The 15,079-nt window shown below is 37.5% G+C and overlaps 1 protein-coding gene across 14 annotated transcripts in view; it reads right to left on the reverse strand.

The window, feature by feature from the left end:
* CDC42BPA (CDC42 binding protein kinase alpha) overlaps positions 1–15,079 on the reverse strand; it is a 185,784-nt gene that overhangs the window by 83,391 nt on the left and 87,314 nt on the right. The window lies entirely within an intron of this gene.

A 15,079-nucleotide genomic window follows, 5' to 3' on the forward strand; every position in this document is an offset into this window, starting at 1 on the left:
ATGCACTCAGAGGAACAATTTCTTGCAGAGTGGCATTTGTAATGCTCAGTAATAATTTCATAAGAACAATTTTTAGTTAAGGAAAAAAGAAAAGACCAACTTAATAAATACAAATTCTTTTCAGCTCTTGTAACAGAAGCTATGGGTTATGAACAACTGTTCTGAATTGTGAACTACATTAATAAAAGACAGTTTGAAAGACAAGAATTGCTGGCACCTGCACAGCAGAGTAGGCTATAAGCAAAGGGAAAGAAAATTATGAGCCCCAGAGGCGAACAAAGAACAGGAGTAATTATTGCCAGTGTAACTGAAGAGTGTGAAGGTAGTGATTATGGGAAAAAATAATGTCATAAACCATGCATCTCTACTGAGCCTGCAGTTGTTAGATTGCATTAGAATGATGAGTTTTGTTCTAGGTTTAGTTTTGAATGATGTTTGTTTACTGTCTTTAGTGATCAGAACCAATCTATCTCCTGTCCTAAAGAGAATATGGTATTCTCTCTTCACATTCACTCCACCTTCACCAGCTTATCTCAGTTTCTTCACTGTATGGACTGCTTCCTTCTACTTCCATCTCAACTGCATTTTTATTCCTCTCTCTCCTAGACTCACCTCAGAAGTTGAGATGTCCAATCCTCCGCAGCCTATCAACCCCAAATTTCCTCCCCTTCTACTTCCTTCTTTCTCTCTCAGCTTCTTCACTCCCAAGTCCTCATCTCCCTGCTTGTTCAAATTTAACTAATCTTTTATTTTCTCCCATTTCAGTTCTCAGCAGTCACTATTTACTCACAGTCCTATTCCCACTGGCTTCCCATTCCTGTGATCCAGGACAACTATCCTCTTTCCTCATATCTAGTTTTTGTCCAATTTGCATAGTAATCTTCTTTGGCACCAAATGGAAGAGAACTATCAGTAATAGAGACACTCCATACTGTCTCTAATGTCTATTTATCAGCATCTCCCCAAATTCCTTCAGTATTACAGCTCTGAAACAGTGCAAAGCTACAGCACAAGAAAACTGCAAAGTAGTTAGGGATCAAACTCTGCACATGGTTGTTTGGAACTCGTAACAACTGGAATATTGAGGGAAAAATTATAACCTGAAAATATCTAGGTGGGGAGCAGAGGAATAAAAATATATCCATGACTCAAGGCAGATTGGATTCTGTCCTGAATTTCAAGTCTCCACATCCCACAGCAGAAGATTTTCTCTTTGGTTTTGTAAGAATTATTCTATTAATTAAAAATCTATATAGGAAGACTAATCCTTGTTTCTTGGTCTTGTTTCTGGAAAGAGGAACACTTACTGCTTCAGGCAAATACTAAGGAAGGAAAATTCCAGACCAAGTAGCTAAAATCTGGCAAAAGTAATGAGCAAATAATGAAAAGTTATATGGCTTAGTGAATAGACCACTGGGCTGAATCTCTGTAGATAAGAGTTACTAGGTGATTGTGGGCAGACCATTTAAACATCACTCAACAAGAACCATGGTGCTCAGTCAAGCAGCTAATATCATCTGGCTAGAAGGCTGTGGAGCCCAAATACCCTAGTAACTCTGTGATTAGTTCACTGCAATAAAAGAAAAAGGTCTGCTCACTTGGAATACGAAATACTAATTCACTTTCAAGAAGAATAAGCATTTGAAAGGTATTTATGAGCCAGATTTATAGTGGGAACAAGTATTGAATTGGGGAAACGGCTCTGGCACCACTGTGCCCTCTGGAGACCCTGAGTTCGATCAAGTCCCAGGCAGTTCAGCCCTACTCTGACAGCAGCTCCTGTAGGAAGCCCAGTGTGCCAGGCGTGCAGGTTGCCAGAGCTGGACCTGGCACAAGCCAAGCTAGAACAAATTCTTCAAATATGCTCTACACTGAATTAAGGGAAGCCAAGTACCCAGCATACTCAAAGAAACTTTTTTTTCCCCCAATGAGTGATTTAACAGCATCAAAGGAACTGGAAATCTGGACCAAATAAACTTCTCTAGAAACACATATGTCCATTTAAACTTTAACCCCAACAGAGTATCCAGGAGCAACTTCTACTTTTCTGAGCTTTGTTGGCCTTGACTGAAGGAGAAAATCAGCACTGCACAGCAGCTTTGCTGCTGTTTTCTGGAGAAGGCAATAGGAGTAAACAGTGTGTAATACGGAATACTTCACTTGCACTGAAAAAAGTGTGAAGGCTAATGAAAAAAATTCGAAAATTTGTTAATGAATCCTTCCTTATAATGCTTCTTGGTTTTATTTGGGGAGCTGTTCTTCAGATGGGCATGTTTACCTAGATGACTTCACTCACCTCTCTTTAAAACCGTTTGCTTTCTTAAGCTGTAATTAAAACCCAAACATTTTACATACTAACTGTGTTAATATAAACAACATTCTGAAATAGGACTACAGCAGATACCTGGATTATTGCCATTTATTTTGATTCCTCTGTTAATGAGCCAGAGTAGAATTTCATTTGTTCAGTAAGACTCAAGAAAAAGTATTCCCTCTGAGACATGCTAAATCCATAGCACATTCCAGCTGTAAAATAAACTAAAAAAGAATTTTTAATACACGTGAATGTGGTTTTTTCCCCCGGATTCATTTTTGATACTAAAGGAAACTTAAGGAATCATGAGGTCTTGCATATTGAAATTTGGACTAGAAAACTCCCTTAAGTTCCTTACAACTTGAATTATCTGATCATCTTATGGTTTCAAAGTGTATGGGTTCCTGAGGTTCATCTCTGTCATTCCTTGAATCACTGGATCAATGTAATTCTGTTATTTGCAAGACCACAGGAAGTTCCTCAGGTCTACAGAACAGGAAGCAGCAGATTTCAGAAGAATCTTAACTTAATTTTGTTTCAAGGGCAGCTTCATGGAGGAGGGGACCAGACAAACAGATTGGAAGACGCATCAAAAATAGAGGGACGCATTTGTTTAAAACTGTACCAGAATGACTGAGCAGCAGTCGTGTCAAATGCTACCAAAGATTGTGCCAATGGGTCAACCCACAGGCTTGTATTTTCTAAATTTAAGTGGCATTAAAGATTTTGTGACCAGTAGGGATCCCTCTTCTTCGTGGTAACTGTACAGTTATGATGCAGAATTTACTTGTTTTAGTTATTCATCTGTATTATTATTTTTTCTTTCAAAACATAAATGATCAGACAGAAACGGAGGAAAAAGCAAGTTCTTCTCTGCAAGATCAACAAAAGTGGCCAGATGGTGCAAGTGGGAACCTCTCAATATGTCCGACATGTCCTCCTAGGAATAACCATTTCAGATGCTGATGGACTGTCCTTGCATACACAGCTGAGCTCTTAAAGAACCAGCAGAACTGAAATGACAATAAAGGGACTCACACTGTTCTAAATGCAACGACCACAAAACGAGCTGAGCCTGAATAAAGAAATAGGCCTGTCTGAAATCAAAGGAGCAATTTGATAGCTGAACTACCACTTTATCTGAGCCCAGTAGATAGAAAAGAGATAATCTGGAAAACAATTTTTTATTTCTAATGCTAACATTAGAAAAGCATGGAAATCAATTAATTTTCCTAAACAGGTCACATGCCCCCAAGACATGCTATTCTTGAATAGCAAGGAAGAAAGTGAACAGCTTACATTAAATTATTTTTCCGTGAAAACTCCACATGAACAGTATTTTTTAATGCTACCAATGCAAATTAAAATACCAGCATTTGAGAAAAATAAATCAGTTTCAGGTGCAACTGTTGGCACAGAGAAACTGATCCAGATAGCTTATTACAAATTAAAGATTTCACAGCACTTTATTTTGTCACTGTACATGCAACAGCATTCCCCAAAAGTATAAATCAAAAGGTTAAAAGCAGACATCAGTGATTATAGTTATTCACTCTTACAACAAGAAATGCCATCCTTTGCCAAGTTACCTACTTTAAAAAAAAACCACAACCAAGACTTCACTGCCAGAATGCCTGGACTTTTTATCCAAAATTCCCTTAGAACACAGGATTATCCCTTGTCAGGACAGAAGTTTGGCAAACTGCTTATTTCACTCCCTTCTGTTGTTTCAGGCAGACTTTCCTTCCATATACCTCTCTCACAAAGAAATGCTGCATCCATGATTAAAAACGAAGACATTTGGTTTTGGCAGCACTCCAATGAAATGAGAAAATTTGGTGCCTGTGAAGTTTTTATTAAGGTATTCAGTGATGCTCTACTGACAGCTTGCTTTAGGTACGCAGAGCGAAACAAGTGGCGAACTTACACCAAGAGTGCTGGTCAAATAATGCCTTTTTCCACAATCAAATGTATGGACATTGATGTCCAGCAGGTTATTTCTATTTTCCATTACAGTGGACTGGGTTATATCAAAGTCAGCATTGCCATATTCTGCCAACTACAGTTTATCTGAATTCTGATGAGCAAAACTGGAAATAGGCTCCATCTGGCAGAAAGACCACTGTGCACTGAGCCAAATTAGATTTGGACAGTCGGCAGTTATTCTTTAGTAATCCCAACAAGATAGGCTGCACAAGATAGCAGCATGAGAAAACTGGAATATGTTGTACCTCATTAACCGTGCCTCTTATCAAGACTCTACTGTGCCTCCTCCTAAACAGACACTCCTTCATTTTTGGGTGAAATCCAAAAAGAGCGTATTTCGATTGAAACCAAAATCATTTAAATAACTTTGATCTCAGCCTTATTATTTATATAGCACCCAAACCATTGCAGCATGTTTGTATACTAAACAAAACCTGCTTCATGTAAAGCTGACAAACTAAAGCTTACAACCAAAAAAGATGTAGTAGTCTTGCATATAGCCCTGAAGTTAATAGAAATAGCCAAAGCCTGAACACTTCAGAATCTAAGCCTTAATAAGAACAACTACAGGGAAAACATAAATGCTGTAATCAACCTTATTTTATAATTTTTTTAAACAGTATCTTAATAGTGTAAAACTCCCTTGTTTTCTCTTTAACTCTTGATAATAAATTATTATGTATGTGCTGTTCCAGGAACACCCAGTAATTCACCTCTGCTAAAAGAATCTCGTCTAAGCAGCAGGAGATTCCTCTAAATCTCATTACATTCAATGGACAGACTCTCATCAATTAGTTTGAAACATCAACCAAACCACAACAATAAAGGTTCTAGATGTGTGATATAGTCATTATTTATTGATCAGTGTGGACAATTTTGTATTTGTACTGTCACACATCCTAACCAAGTTTTATTCTTAGTAATATCACAAAACTAAATGTAAAACAATACAGAATTCAAGGTTCCATGTACTGCATGCAGTACATTTATTACAGCACCTACAGAATCAGATACTTCCAAACTAACTTAGTTCCAGACCATATTTTCTGCCAAAGTATACTTTTTTAAGTCCCTGACCAGATTGAGAGAAATAATTCTGGTTTTCACTAAAAATAAGGTAATTACATTACATTCTCTTTTCCTACGAAGAATCTGCACCACAGACACGAGTATAAAATGCAAAATAGATTAATTCTCTCCCACACTGAGTGTGGAATTTAAGTACCAATGAAAGATACTCACATGAAACATGAGAAAACACTCCCATAATAATGACAATAGGACACTAGAACAAATTGCTTCAGGAAGTGTCACCATCTCCATCACTTTTCTTTTAAAACCAGTTAGACAAACGTCTGTCAAGACTGGTTTAGCTACAGTTTGATCTTGCCTTGCAGCCCAAGAAAAGTATTAGCTGACCTCTCCAAGTCCTCTCCCAGTCCTTCGCTCCACAGTCTTTAATTTCTGCCACACAGACAAGTATTCTGGACACAACACAGTATTTACCTTATGGTATCCAATGTTCTTTATGAATTTCAAATGCTAATAAAGGAAATAATAACAAGCAACAGGGAATGAGTACATCAGCCAACACATATATATCTTGAGTTTGTTCAGGCACTCATATTCATTCCTGAACACTTGAACAGTGTAGTTACTGGCTTATAAATATATGCTCCACCACATCATATTATAATATCCTAGAATTAATTTGCCTTAGAAAAATGCCTCCCTGTGGGCTTTGTGCATATGTATTTGTTTCCAAGTAATGGATATCTCAAACACGATAACAGCTGCAAACCAAGAATAATTATTTTTAAAACCTGCTTATGTCCGTTTTTTTCCTTCTTTTAAAAAAATAAGTAAAAAAGGGGTGATTTGAAAAATTCTTTTGGAGAAATGCTTGGCAGCTACATACTCCCCATAGCTACTGTCTTCATCTAAAATGCTAATCAGCTGACAGAACCAGATATCTATGGAAAAAACCCTCACATGCAGGTTAGGCCCCTCATGTAGCGTTTTAAAGAGATGTCAGGGCAAAGTCACTTGTGGTTGTCTAGGAGTTATTTCTACTGCCTTGTCAGCTTTACAGACTAAAACCAAGAACACACTGTGCTATTTGATAACCATTGTAAATCTGGTACCTTACAAGGCTGATTTACAGATGTGATTTTAAACACCAATGAAATAAGAATAAACGTGTGGTAGACATTATCAGAAAGACAATTCCTTATGTCAAACAATCAAGCGTGTAAGAGGAAGACCAATGCATTCTGAAACTTGTAAAAGTTCAAATTAAAAAATGGAAGTTAATTGAAATAGTTTGACATAGGAACTGCTAAAAACAAATTTAAAAACCCAAATCCAAGTTAGCTGGCCTCTTAGAGTGGATCAAGAATATAGAAGTTTAACTTTCCTCAGGGTTGGCTTGTAGCTGAGTTACTGTATTAGACAAAAAAAACTTGTAAGGACTCAAATATAAAATTGGGCACACTAAGTATTGAACATTTGAATGTTTAATAATGCATTGATCTTGAACAGAATAGTATTATTGAGTAAAATTTCATGCATGAAAATATGAGAGCCTTGTACTATATTTCTTTTTTGGGTAATTTTAATAGTTTTTAATAGCTATTTATGATGGTCTCTCCTGCTACAAAAGATTGCGGTACAAGCATAAAAGTTTTGAAAGACGTGCAAATATAAGATGGGAGGAACAAAACAGAAATGTTTTTACCTATTTCTTTTTCAAAAACAAAAACCGATTTGAAAAACAAATACTTGGTTTGAGAAGTCTGAAAACCACCACAGGAAATTAGTAAAAATTGCTACTAACCGAATGCAATTTGTAAAAATCAAGGAGACAACACTTGGGGAATTAGGTAAATATTCTTACATGAAACAAGTTGTAACATAATTACAGCACAGTATTGTAAAGCTCTGGAGGTACTGTGCCGTTCAGTGATCAAAGTCCGGAATTATGGTTAATTGGAAAGGACTACTCAAAAAATCCAACGGGAAATGCGTCCTGGGAATCTGCTCTCAGTGACCCTGTTCTGAGAAGGAGGGTTAGACTACCTGATCAAAAGAGGTCCCTTTCAACCTTACCCATCCTGCAATTCTGAAATTATGACTAAAGCTGCCCTTTCAATTTGATTTCATAATAGCCTTCTGGTTACATTGTACCAAAGCTCCTCAAACCTAATGCTGAAATGCAGTAACACCAAAGTACTACCCGTTCAGCTGTAGCAGCCTACTTCTGAGTTCTTGTGGCTCAAGACGGAAAGTATCTTTAGCCTTAGCACTAAGAACATGCCCATTTTTGCACTGGAAACTGCAGTTCATAAAACAAAAATTGGCAAAGTCCCTCTCTCTTGTCTCTCAACTCTGCAGGGATATGACAGGTAAAACCACAAAATTGTCTTGATTGTATCTTGACATTTAGTAACAATCAGGCTTTCAAAATTTGTTAAAATTAAAAGCTTCCTTTCCCCTGATCTAAAGTCTGACTAACAGAAAGCCCCTATTTATCCCAAAATGCTCAGCAATCAAGGTTAGTCTCTGACATTGCTTACACTGTTAGGATAATAAGTGCTGGCAAGCTTGGCCTGAAGCCATCAGACACCACTCCATGAGCAGCCCTCCACACCACTGCTCTGTCACACAGGTTTTCTCTGTGTAAAAAGCCTTGGCTATCAGAGGAGACTCATCTCCTCATAAGAATGGCTTCAGCACACACATATGTATGCATATATATATAAAACAGCCAGGAGCAAAGCAAGGTTTATAGAAAGACTTTTAGGTGGCAAAATATATAAGGAAATTGCTGAAGATTCAAACGAGGCATTATTCAGGCCTGGACTACTTATTCCAGTGCATAGATTACTTTTCTCACCATGCTTTCATGACCTAAATTGTTTTTTTAATTTGCAGTAACTACATGCATGCTTTTTTCTTATTATGAAAGACCATTCTCAGGAACTCCCTAGAACAGAGCACTTCAACACATGCAGAAGAAAATTATTTACATTAGGGCTGTTCACTTATAGATGCCTCTTCAGAACCCAACTACCTGCACGCAGAAAGATTCAAAATAGGTGTTTGAATTAGATCCTTATGTGACTAATTGTGCCTATACCGAAAATACTGAAGCAACCTGAAATGAAGGAGCCCCTGGGAAAAATGGGATGGCAGGGAGTGGATTGCTCACCTAGCAAGGGGCCCTAAAGTAGAAGAACACACTTAAAAACAGGCCATGAACCAGAAGTTGTGCCATGGTAGGCTATGTATTATTTGTGAAGGAAGAGTTGGGCACCTTTAATTTACACAGCACTTAGTAAACAAAACAAAAAAACTGAGTTCATGTTCCTCTCTCCATCTGGTGTTCTTCTACTTCTCTAATAAGCTACAAATACATGCAGCAGAGGACCTGGCTGAGGGCACTCACTATTTTCGCCTCTCTAACCTGCCCAGCTGTCACAATGCTTTTTTTGGATCTGATCACTGTGCTTATAGTTTCACATTCCTCAACAGAAACTCCACACCAACAACATTCATCAGGGAAAACTGCCATTTGAGTCAACATTGGAAAGAATAATGGCCTTCAAGCCCAAAGTAGTATGAATATTGAGAAACGACACCAAGTACATGACAAACAAGTAACTATCACAGAAGTGCATTCAAATATCTTGTGCACGGTTTGCTCTCTTTTTGAGGCACCCTATTAGATGATACTTTGAAATACTAAAAACCAAACTAATTTAAGCTGATGGTGGTAGAAACAAGCTTCATTGAGCAGCCAACTTTAAATATGAAGTTTATTCACTTCAGATTTCAATGTAGTTACAATGGAACACCAAGAAAATGGCTTAAACTCTGTGTACTTAAGTTGACAGAGCTGTTTCTGGGTTGTCCAACTGTAATCTTTTGTATCATTCTATATTTTTCCTCCAGAAGATAAGAATAAAAAATACTATCCTAACAATTTGAAAAGCAATAAAATGACTGTATATTTGCCATAATTTGCCATGTCAACTTTACTGAAATTCCATTTTGGCTTCTAAGAACTTAAGTAAACAGATTAAGAACTCCACAAGCACTACTACCCTGCAGCGTATTCTAAAGATTAAAAAATTAAAGTCTGCTAAGTAAGGCTAATTCATGTCAAAGCTTTTAGATTTCTAATAGTATCATGAGTTATTGGTGGGTAAGGGAGTAGAAAGAGTAAGCTCCTTAAGAATGTTATGTCCATCTGTGAGTGCCATCTGTCAAAGAAATCCTGAAAGAAGAGGCTAACGAGGAATCCAGAATATGCCCAGTTGTTGCACTGTAAATTACTACCTATGCTAAAAAACCTTAACACGTATTTCTAGGCAGATAAATGTTTTCTTTCCTTTTGATTCTCATTTTAGATATGCAGCCTCTGCTCTTTGCTTTTCAGTACAACCACACACAGCCTCTGAAACAGCTCACGGCATTGAAAAATTCTGAGAGTAAACCAGACAACAAAAACTGAGGACTTGTACTGGTTTTGATAACAACAGTTAAAAAGTATTTTACCTATTCATTTTTTTTAAATCCAATGATGACACTAAGAAAGCAATTCACAGAAGAGTGTTCACTCAGAAGCTGTCTGGACTATCTAACACTTTTTAAATATATATTCATATATACGTCTTTATACATATATCTGTATAGGGCACACCTACATGTATTTTAATTATCAGGGATATTTATAAGTATCCTGAGCTTAAGCAAGTTATTAGTTGCAAATCACTAGAAAATTTCTGGGACTGATCAAGAAACAAACTAACCTGCTGGGTCCATACTGCACCCCACAGCAACTCCTCCTTAGTCCTTTTCTATCTTCCTCCAGGAAAAAATACACAGATATAAATACACCAAGAATTAAGGGAGCTGAGGGAAAAGGAGATCTGTGCAGAGATGAGTTCTGAGATATTTAATGCTTTTCGTTTTTCCAAAAGAAGGATATACAGTCTTAAAATGAAGTTGATCTTATCTCTCCCCTATCCATTTATTTGATCAGCAATAAAAAACTATTAAAAATGCATTAAAGGGAGGGGGGAAACACAGAAGAAAGTAGAGCATACTTTAAGGACACATAAAATATTCAGGAATAGGGAGCACATTACATAATTTAAATGAATTGTTTGCTGTTCCTGAGTTATGTGGGAAACAGAACAAAGATAAGATACAAAGCTGTGAGTAAACCCTGGAGACTAAAAAAAAATAGTTTACATGGAGAAGAAAACCAATGCCATCCCAAGCGAACAAATATATATGTCAAATACTTGCCACAGCTCTTGCAATATGTGAAGAAGCACTGCTATATCCTATGTATTTTACTGCTCTACTCCCAGGCTAGTAAGGCCTTTGGATTTCATATATTTTTTGAAAGACTACGCAGCAGAAGAAGAATGTTTCCAACAATACTACTATACAGCCATTTTAATGTGCTGCACAGAACCTTTGCTTTCTTTGTCCTTCCCCCAATAAAGGTTTATTCAGCAGTTACACCGATACTTGGGATTCCTCTTTTTTTTAATGGAAGTCAGTGTTGTTAAGAATATCTACCCCTCTCCAAGAAAAAAAGGGGAGGTGGGAGAAGAGAACAAAAACAACAGACAAAAGTATAGCTTTTCCAAATCTGCCTTCTACTTAACTATGCCCTAAATTAACAGTACAGAGGTTAAATGCTAATAGGAAAGAAGATTCCTTCCAAGTGAGTAAGTAAAAAGTAGAACAGTGAGAAGCAAAGAACCTACTAGTCCTGAAATAATGAAACTAATTTTAGGATAATCTCTCTTGCTTCCCCTCAGCTTGAGCAAGTTCTTTCCTGTATTGCAAATATGGCATCGTATTTATTATCTCTTGGTTATCTGAAAACAAAAATAAATTAATACTGTGTTGAAGGAATTCTATTCACAAGTTGTTAAATACAGCAGAAGATACTGCTATTGAAGACAAGAAATGCAAAGGGACTGTTTTTAGGGACAGAGAAAAGGAGAGTAAAAGCACCTACATATGTGCAAGGAAAGGAAGAAAATTTGTATTTCACTGGAAATTTAGATTATTTCATGTCATTATTCATCCCATGTCAACCACCAACCTGACTAATGTTGGTATAGGCTGAATCAAAGCCTTGCTGGAGGCAGCAAGAAAAAGAGTGAGTTCCTTACAGGAGTATGCACAGGCAAGGCTGTATACTGACAAGAAAGAAGCAACAGGACTGCATCATTTTCTGTGTGCTGTTCCACAGCCATGTGAGAAATCACATCATGACCCTCTCATGAAATCCTCAACCAAGTCCTCCAGAGGGAGGACAGCACACAGGGTGGAAGAACCCAGCAGTGGAAGGAGCTGAAGAGGGACATAAATGGATCTGAATCCACACGGAAAGCAGAAGTGAAGAAACAAAAATCCTCTCACCTCTCCCATCATGTGAGTTTTTTATTTGCTGTATCACTCAGGACTCCAAAATAATTTTTAAAGGGTGAAAAGTAAACATTGTGCCTTGCTGCTCATTTTGGAGTCGGGGTGGGAAGGCAGCCCCAAAGCACTGCACCGCAGCGGCCGTGCTGGGCACATCAGAACACAACTGGCCTTCCCCAAACCTCAGTACAGAGAAGCAGGGCAAAGAGTTTTTCTGCCAGAAACCCCACCCTGACTGCTAAAAGAAGATACATTGTACATGATTATTTGGCATTAGCTTTTCATTTGTGTCAAACTAATTCCATGTGAAATTGTAGAGGTTTGTTTCTGACCATGTTCAGGGAGACTGCAAGGTGAGTTAGGAGACTCTCCAGAAGTCTCCTGTGCCCAAATGAAAAACATTTTACTTCTTAAAAGATTTTTTTTTCTTTTATTTTGCTGGTTTGGGTCAGGAAAGGGTGCTTTCGTTTTTGACACTAAAAATACATTCAAAGTAAGATTTCTGGCCTATATAATAAGGGTTTGGATTTTCATTTTAACACACTATCCTCAGAGGTTCTTCTACCCTGTCTGTTTTTCAGACTGAGAGAATTTGAGTGAGAATTCTGTAAGAGACTGAGGCTCTGATCCTTCATCTGACCATGGGATACCAAGCAAGATGTTACACAGTCTGGGACTTTTTACTCCTCAGGAAGACCAGCTCCTTGACCCTTCTTTGCTGTAGAACATCAACACAAATGGAAGTAGAATGGAAAGGACAGAAAACAGGGAACAGCAGGATGTGAAGATGTGCTTCAAATTCCTAGCCTGCCTGTTGATTATTTAGTAACAGCCAATTTTTTTTTTTCTATTGTGCTTTTTCACATTTGATGTTCATACAAAAGCTGTTAACTGCAGAAAGGAGGAGCTTGTCAGAGAGAGAATTTTTGAGTCTTGAAAATGCTGAAAAGCAGCACCTTGTGCAGACAGCTGAAGGGCAGGGTGGTAAGAGTCAGCTGGTGCTCAGGCAAGAGTCAAGTTTGCTGAAGCACCCAGGTGAACCACAAGCCTGCATCTTAGAGAAAACTATGGAAAAGTGATTCCAGCCTTTTCAGTTTTAGGTCCTATCACTGAATGCAACACCAGAATTTATATCAAGAAGTTACAATGAGAGAACATATACTAGGAAATGACGCATTTCACAACACTGCTTATTTTTTTATTACAGATTAAGGATATGACTGATTTGATGTGCCTCAATTACATGTGCTGTATTAAAGAGAGATTCAAATGAAGAACTGCAGCTACTGAGTGAAAGCTGTTCACAATTCAGAATTCCACAATTTTAAAAGAAAGTCAGAGAATACTGTCTTAGAACAAACAATTATTTAGGAATATTCAAGAGTACAACACACACACACCATCCCTCAAGCTCTCAGAAGTCACTCCTATCTTCCCCCTCTTTGTTTCCCTCAACCCCATGCTTATTTTCTGTCTGGTCTCCTCACCATTTAAATTGCTGGTCACTTGGAGGATCAAAGCTGCTATTTTGAGTCACTTAACCTACAGTTAATCTCATTGTTGCTTGCCTGTTTAAGTAGAATCAGTTGGCTCCGGTGCACCTAATGGTTAACAAGGAGTCTGACAGTAAGTCGTGGGCTGTACGTAATGTTACAGAAGGTGCACTTCAGAACTTGCATAATGAGCAGTTTTAGCTAGTTTTGACATTAATTCTTAGAAAATTGAGGGATGTGTGACTTGATGAATGATGAATTAATCATTATTGCTGAGACTCAAGCATTGCTTTCTTCTCTGGAAACCAAATGGAAAGCAAATTCAAACTTAAACTAGCAAGTACACCTGTTGCATCTATAAATGATTTACTAACAAGATACACAGGCAGAGTTAATAAAAAAACTTTCTTTGAACACGTGTTATAGCTGATCTGCTTCAGGAAAAGTGTGAATAAAAAAAAAGTAAATGTTTCACTGAATTTTATTCAGAAGTGTGAAATCAAAGATCATTCCTACTTGGTGCCTGTGCCTCAGCTCCAACCAGGAGAGCCTTTTCTGAACTCACCACCAGCCAAATGGCTTTCAGCAGAGTGTTTATTTTAAAAAATGGAGACATTTTTTCCACCATTCTTGACATTATCGACACCCTTACCAAAGCATTATGAGAAAACAATGCTTCCTAAGTTAGCAAAGTTACCCACGTGCCTAGCACTACTCCTTTTCACAGATTCAAATACAGGTGCCTATTCTGTGTGGAAACATCAGAAAGCAATGGCTGCTACTTAAATATCAAATTTTTAGTATTCAATTTGAGATGACCTATTCTAAACAGATCATAGAATACCAGGTTGGAAAGGACCACATGGATCATCTGATCCAACCCTCCTTGGCAAAAGCACAGTGAAGATAAGACAGCCCAACACCCTGTCAAACTGATAGCCAGCTCAATGCTGGTTCTTTTAATAAATGTAACACTGCTTAAAATGCCTATGTAAATTATCTTCTTTCTTCTCATGGATCTGGAACCAAGGAGCATATAAAATTACGCAACAGTGGTAAAGTACTGCCTGCCCAGAGTTGAGGTTTGAATGTCATAAATGTTCACTGAAATAAAATCATGGTTCAAAAAGATCTATTAGACTAGAAGTGTACTAAAAAAGTAACACACAGAAGATAAGGCATTCAGAGTTCTACTTCATCTATTATGCTAATGTGATTACCAATTTCAATAAGATTATTACTGGTGCTTTTTCAATGTTGTACAAACTAGTATCTCACCATCAGATACTTTCAGCCAAGAATCCTCATTACCATAAAACACAAATTAAGTCAAAGCCTTTAGTATGAATCCTGCACAAGCATGTGTATCACAACTATTTCACACACAAGCTGCATTCTTACCTTAAATGTACATTTGCTTTTCAGTAACTACTGCAATGTGTTCAAGCAGAGCAGTTAGAGAGAATCTCAATCATAACAGAACCCAAGAACTACACCAGGATTGTGTCAAAATTTCTAAGAGGATACCAGAAACCACTTCAATCCAGTTCAAGATGTTCTGTTATCACGTGACAACAGGAATTTCCTGATATTCTCAGAACAATTCTATTATTTCATCACTCCTTCTAGAACAGGGCTTAGAAGATTCTTTTGATGCTGCTAATAATATTCTATACATGTGTTACACTGCACTAATCTGGTACTGGGGAACTGAGGGGCAATAATAGAGACAAAACAAGTTTGTGAAATCTTTATTGATCTGAATCACACAAGCACAGCCAAAACATTACACAACATTTTCTAACCCACAGAAATCAGCACCTGCAACATGAAG

The sequence above is a fragment of the Corvus kubaryi genome, unplaced genomic scaffold, assembly GCF_017639235.1.
Source record: "Corvus kubaryi isolate FWS band 111438036 unplaced genomic scaffold, C.kubaryi_AGA036_p1.0 76, whole genome shotgun sequence".
Classification (NCBI taxonomy): Eukaryota; Metazoa; Chordata; class Aves; order Passeriformes; family Corvidae; genus Corvus; species Corvus kubaryi.